The 7,508-nt window shown below is 38.9% G+C and overlaps 1 non-coding gene across 1 annotated transcript; it reads left to right on the plus strand.

Moving 5' to 3' along the window:
- The first annotated feature begins 2,123 nt into the window (after positions 1 to 2,123).
- Positions 2,124 to 2,286, plus strand: LOC115870265. The gene has a single exon (XR_004046632.1). It is a non-coding gene; the product is annotated as a U1 spliceosomal RNA (small nuclear RNA).
- Positions 2,287 to 7,508: the final 5,222 nt, after the last annotated feature.

Raw genomic sequence — 7,508 nt, forward strand, 5'->3', positions numbered from 1 at the left:
ATGTGGATTCTAATAACAATCCTTGACAATGCCAATCTTGTCTTTGTTTATCATAATGCTGCATGATGGTTCGATTTTGAGAAATTTTGTTTGTATTTATATTGAGGTGTTATCCATGTTAGAGTCTGTAGTCTTTGGTCTCCATCAGCAAGTACCTCAAGACACCTTTACATTCATCAAACAGCATTAATCATCTTCATATCACAGATTGATAATGGGCGTTTTTCTAATATTGATCCCAAGTTCTTCATCTTATAGTACAGCTTCTCAGAATATTTGCTCAGTATATATTGAATATGTATAGTGAAAAGATGTAAACCAGACACACACCTTTTCTGATTTTAAATTATATAGTATCACTTTGTTCTGACTGCCTATGTGTGGGTTCCAAAGGAGCACAATTAAGTGTTTTGAAATTTCCCATTCTTCGCAATGTTAGCCATAATTTGCTATGATCCACAAAATCCAATGACTTTTCATAGCCAATAAAGTGCAAGTAATCATCATTCTGGTATTCTCTGTGTTTAATCAAAAATCCATCTCACATCAACAGTGACATCTCTCATTCCACATCCTTTTATTAATTCTGGCTGTCCCCTATGAATGTCCTGGAACTCTACTATTCAGCACTTTGAACATTAGCTACTCACTTCAAACAGTAAGGCTAGCTTTTGCTAAGAGAAAAATTTATTTCCTGAGTATGTATCAGCTACTATGAGAAAGGATCTCAATCTTCTGAAGTTCTAAGTATGTTATCACATTGTTTATTTGTCCAATGTAGTCAAAGTAACATCTGCTTTTCTCAAAGTGTCCACTTGTAATTGGTTCAAAGACCTCTTTTTGGAATAAAAACAGATAAGAAAAAAACAAGTTCTTGCACCACAAAAGAACCCTTCAAGTGGATGGTTTTAAGACAGAACCTTTCGAGCATACCTCAGAGCACCTGTTGACCAATTCCAATAATTTGAAAGAAATAACCAAACCCACTGCCATTGAGTTATTCTGACTCATAACGACCCTAGAGAGCAGAGAGGAGCTGCCCCTTTCTGAGGCTATAAATGTTTAAAGGAATAGGAATCTTTTCTTTCTCCAGCAGAGCAGTTGTGGTTTTGAGCTGTTAACCCTGTGGTAAGCAGCTCAAATCATAATGCATTATGCTACCATGACTCCGATTTCCAACAGTTAGGCTGGACCAGTATTACTAGTTCTGTAGTGACACAAACAGTTAAGTACTCATCTTCTAACCAAAAGATTGATAGTTTGAATTTACCCAGAGGTGCCTCAGAAGAAAGCCCTGACAATCTACTTGCAAAAACCACAGCCATTGAAAACCTTATAGAACACAATTCTATTCTGCAACACAGGGAGTTGCTAATTGACTTGATAAGAATTGATTGATTGGATGTGTGTGTGTGTGTGTGTGTGTGATTATGATGATCAACACCAGGATACAACTTCATTTTAGTAGCGTACACCTCCTTACGCTAATATCCCTTTCAAAGTTCATAGAAACATTCTCTTTTAAAAAGTAATGCAGCACAGTTAATCTCTAGTTTCTGGGAATGAAAAACACAAAAACAAAATCAAAACTTGCTGCCATTTATGTCCATTTAACTCATAGTGACACTGTGGGACAGGGTAGAACTATCTCTGTGGGTTTGAGACTGTAAGTATACAGAAGTAGAAAGCCTTGTCTTTTTCTTGTGGAGTGAGCTGGTGGTTTTGAACTTTTGACCTTGAGGTTAGTAGACCAATGAATAACTACTACACCACCAACGCTCATGTTTCTGGGGATCCTTTCTATATAATCATTAAAATCTTTAAACGTTCATGGTGGCCTCAATACACTGGCAACCATCTCATTGTTGGTAATTTTATTTCTTGCCATAACAGAGCTGGTATTGAATCCCATTTGGAACCACTGGCCATTTTAAAACTCTGTCCAAAAGTTTTCTGTATTTTTATATATCTTCTCATCAGTCCATTGACTGGAATTCAATTCCCAGGCTTATTTATTATGAATACAGGGTAAACTCATCAATGCCAGATAATGTAACTTGTCATGCCCATTTATGAGATTCATTTTTAAGCTTTCTGAATACTCTTTTAAAATGGTGTTCATCATACTTACCTGGCAGGGGAGATACCATGGTCACGAAGGTGGTTTTCCCAGGGCGAGGCTCACCCATTTCATTCCAGATGTCCTGACCGTGCGATTTCCCCAAATGTGGGGAACTCGACTGCATAATTTGTGGTAGTGGAGGACTGTGTTTGCGCTCTCCCCTGGGAAAAAAGATGGTGTGCATATGCTAAGCAGGAGTAATGTTTAAGAATATAGATACAGTTATCCTGAGCATATATTACTGTCTAATAACAAAATTCTTATTTATACTTCAGAACTTCCAGATTTTGGCAAAATGGACTCTGTGTGTGTTAGGGTTTGTTGCTCTGGACTTTCAGACTCTACCATAACTTAAATACATGCAAGTAACTCTTTCTCTAATGTCCCTCACAATTTTATCTGAGAAAGCCACTGAAATAAATTTTTTTTTTAAGTATAGTAGAAGCAGGAACCCACATCTATTGCTGGTGGTAATTATAAAATGGTACATCTATTTTGAAAATCAGTTTGGAAGTTTCTTTTTTGAAAAAAAGTATAGAATAATCTTATGATGCTGTACTTCCACTCTTATGTATACCGCAAAGACTTGAAAGCAAGGACAAGGGAATATCCTTGTACACCGATGTTCATTGTATTATTATCTAAAATAGCTAAAAGATGGAAAATACCACCTATAACATATAAATGGATAAACAAAATGTGAAATAAATTTACAATTGCAAGCACACATAGGAGCTTTCAATATATGGCATTCAGAAAAGACAAACTCCCTCAGAAACAGTAATGGGAGAAATGATTCCAGGAAGGTAGGGGAAGGGAGAGGAAGGAAGGAAGAACGGAAAGCAATGATGGCAAAATAACTACCCTCAGGGAAGAATACCAGGATAGTAGGTTAAAGGATGGAATGGGTGGTATAAGATATGTATAAATAATAATAACAATACATAAAATATTAAGAGTTTGTAGGGGTAGCAGGGTTGGGGAGGAAGTGGGGGGGGGGAAGTAGCTGATATCAAAGAGCTCAATAAGAAAGGTAATGTTTAGAAAATTTTCAATGCCAGTAATTGTACAAGTCTGATTTAGATAACAGATGCATGGTTTGTTATAATATATGTAAAACCCCCAATAAAATGACTTATTAAAATATATGTATATAAAACAACATAATAAATAAAAATAAATAAATTTATAATTGCAAATTTTCAGAATAATGACAAAGTCTGACACAAGCAATGACATGGCTAAATCTTCAAAGCATACTGTTAAAAAGAATTCAGACAAAAATATTATGTGATTCTATTTATAGGAAATATCTACAATAGTAACTACAAAAGTATAGAGACACTAGTTTATTGGTGGCTACCATAATGATACAGTGGTTAGGAGTTGGGCTGCTAACTGTAAGACAAGGTGTTCAAAACCACCAGCTGATCTGAGGGAGAAAAACAAAGCTTTCTACTCCTGTAATGAGTTACACTCTTGGAACTCCACTGGGGCTGTTCTACCCTTTCCTGTTGGGTCACTTTGAGTAGGCATCAACTCATTGGTAGTGAGTTTTTGAGTTTCAGTAACCAGGGTAGGATGGATGGCGGAAAGGTGGCATGTCATGGATTGAACAGTAGTCCCATGGTTAGCCACACAGGTAAATAGCAAGGAGAATGGAAAAGACAGAAATTTGGGAATAGTGAAGTATGGCAGTTTCCCTAATGAGTTCTGTGGGGACAACTGCATGCACTTTGCAGGGTGTGGACTCTCTCTGGCTCGTCCTTAGATGGCTGGCATTTAACGTATAGTAAGTAGCACTTCTGTCCAACTTGCAGCATGAGGCCTGGAAAAGGAAACTAGACGCAGGTCAGCAGAGAATCCATTTTTCTGTTCACTGTCAAATATTAAAGCAAGAGAGCAATTTTTTCACTTGAAGATAACCAAAAAGGAGTAGCTGAAATAAAATGTTTTTAATATGGAAAAATGAAAACAATATCATACTTCAGGGTAGAACACCAATATTAAATATAAACAAACAAACATTTTGTTAAAATAAGCAGAAATAAGGACTTCTGGTAAGATGGTGCTGAAGCAGTGTGGAGCTTCAGCAACTTGTGGTGGCCTTTTGCCTGGGCTATCCCAGCCTGCATGACCTGTGCTGCAATGGGTTCGAGCCATCACCAGCCTCCCCGCCCACCCTCTGCTGGGCTCCCTGTTGCCACAGCCACCATCCCCTGACTTCCCATGCAATTGACCTGCATAGTGCCATCTGCAAAACTGCCCTGCCCATACTATCTGAGATGGTTAACTGATTTGCACTCCAAATAGGTAATCCTAGCTGTAGAGGGAGAGAGAGAAAACCCCTAGTAAGATAGAGAAGCAGCCTGATCCCACAGTGCCGCTGGCTACAGGTAGCCTTCAGAATCATTATTACTAGCCTCCCAGAGAGACAACTCAGGGCTCCTGACTTCCAGGAAAATGGCACCAAGCTCCACCAAAATGACATACAGACAACGTGCAGCAGCAATTTCTACAAGAAATCAAGAGAAACAAAATGCATTGTTGGAGGCAGACCTGACCCTAATGTTGCTCATAAAAGAAGCAGATGTTGAACTGCGGCTGAAAGAAATCTTCAGGATGCTTGTGGTAGTTACATAATCTGTTGTCAATTGGAAAGGATTAAAAGTGAAGGAATGGAGTTTAGTCTGTCAATTGGGTGAGAGCTTGATGACCTCATTTGGAGGCGCTAAGGAGATAAATAGCTCACTGGAGGTGGGATGCAGGCTCAGTCCCTGTAAGACATTCCTGTTGACAAGCCATATTGAGATAGGCTGATGGCAGCCAGGGCCTTGGAGCTGGAGAAGCCGCATGGAGACCCCTGACAGTTCTGAGATGTTCGCACCACCACTGGATCCATAAGACTTTCCACCTACTGGCCTGTGATCGTCCTGCATTCAGCATCATTGCATGCATTTTGTGAGTCTGATATGGTATCAGACATATGGGCTAATATTGGACTTATGGACTTGATCTGGTCTGGGCTGGGATGTTTTCTTAATATTCATTTGCTCTTGTATATAAAGCTCTTTCTTATACACATATGAGTGTCTATGAATTTGTTTCTCTAGTCTACTGAGACTAACACAATGCTCCCTAGAGTCAAAGGATTTGAGGGAATCTATTCAGAATGAATGAAACAATAGAAAAGATAGAGTGCACAAACTACAGGGAAATAAAAGAGTTAAAGGATGAGGCAACAGAATCAAAGAACAAGGTAAGATGTCTCACCAGCAGGCTAGAAGTAGAGAATAGTATCAGACAGAGATCTCAAAGATAGCCAAGGAGAGTTCAACAAACGAGAAAGGCAATCAAACAAGGAAATCAAAGAAGCGGAAGAAAATCTGAGAACAAAGACTGACGTTATGGAGAAGAACAACATTAAACTAATCAGAATACCAGAACAAGACACATGAAAAAATCCACAGCCAAAATAGTGAGGGAATTCCAGGAAGAAAATTTCCCCATCTTAATGAATGAGAATCAGACAATCATCCAGGAAGCAGAGAGGACACTGATATTACTGAACTCGAGGAAGAATTCACCTATGCATAAAGTAGTCAAATTATCCAACTTTGAGGAAAAGGAGAAAATCATAAGAGCATCTAGAGAACAAAGGGCAGTCACCTAGAAAGGTAGTCAGATAACATGCTCAGACTTATCATCAGCAGAAACCATGAAGAAAAGGAGAAAGTGAAGTAGCATCTTCCAAAAGTTGAAAGAGAATAACGCCAAACCAACAATCCTACCAAACTATCCATTAAAATAGACAGAGAGGTAAGAGTTTTCTTAGGTGAGAAAAATTCAGAAAATAGGTTTAAAGAATCCCACCACTACAAAAAATTCTTTCCAACTCAGTTTGGATGGAAGACCAACACTTATTGAGCACAGATACGAGACCACCACACAGTACAACTTCATCCAGAAGCCAACAAACCAAAAACAACCCCCTAGATAACACTGATCCAACAGTGAATACCCCAGACAAGTACACAACATACTGACAAGAAGAGAGTTAGGAAAATACTTAACACAAAAGGTATGAGATGACAACAAATAATTCACAGATGGATGTAATATCTTGAAATCAATGGTCTGAACTCACCCACTAAAAGAAAAAGGCTAGCAGACTGGATTAGAAAACACAACCCATCAATCTGTTTTCTGCAAGAGACACACCATTAGCTTGCAGACAAAAATAGGTCGAGAATCAAAGGCTGGCAATAAGTATACCAAGCAAACGGCAATTTTTTAAAAGCAGGAGTTGCAGTCCTAATCTCTGACAAAATTGCTTTCAAGGTGCACATCATCACAAGCGATAAGGATGTGCACTATATAACCCTCAAGAGATCAGTAGATAAAGAGGAAGTGAGCATAATCAATATATACGTGCCCAATGACAGACCCATGATATTTGTCAATCAAATTCTTCAAATGATGAAAAAGATATCACAGGCTCGACAATCATAGCAGGTGACTTCAATAAACTGCTCTCTGAGAAAGGTATATCAATGGGAAGGAAGCTCAACAAGGAGGCTACAGAACTAAGCTCCACAATTAGGCAACTCTACACGATAGACGTATTTAGAGGGCTCCTCCTAAATGCAAAATTAAAAAAAAAATAAATTCACATCCTTCTCAAGTGCCACACAGCACATATTCAAAAAATGGATCACATGCTGGGACAAAAGTAGAGCCTGAGTAAATTCAAACATATAGAGGTCACTCAGACTTCCTTCTCTGACCACAACAACATAACGTTGGAAATCAACAAAAGAAAGATAAAGATAAAACAAGGGCAAGCATTTGGAATGTGAACAAATTCTCTTCTTCAAAATGAGTGGGTACTGGCCCAAATTAGAGATGAAATTAGGAAGGTTGTGGTAGATACATAATCTGGTGTCAATTTGAGAGGATTACAAGTGAATGGGGTGGAGTCTGGCCTGTTAATGAAGATATAACCAATGAGGCCTCTGTGTGGGCATGGCCTTTTCCTGAGAATTCTGTGAACTCCTAGATTTCCTCCTCGGAGGTGGCAACCAGTTTCTCGCTATCTGCTTACATCCTTGGAGACTCTCTAATGACAGGGCTCACTTCCTTGGGGATTCTTTACTGACAGGACACATTATACTACACTGATAGACCCTGTGCCCTGCCAACTGGAAAAGCCACATGGAGACCCCTGCCAGCACTGAGATGTTTACAATACCACTGGATCCAAAGACTACCCACTGTCCTGTGATCATCCTGCATTCAGTGTCATTGCATGTGTTTCATGAGTCTGAAGAGGACTTTATAGATTGATATCAGACATATGGGCTAATATTGGACTTATGGGTTTGGA

Source organism: Echinops telfairi, unplaced genomic scaffold (genome assembly GCF_000313985.2).
Source record: "Echinops telfairi isolate 266 unplaced genomic scaffold, ASM31398v2 ScPeMD7_443;HRSCAF=831, whole genome shotgun sequence".
NCBI lineage: Eukaryota > Metazoa > Chordata > Mammalia > Afrosoricida > Tenrecidae > Echinops > Echinops telfairi.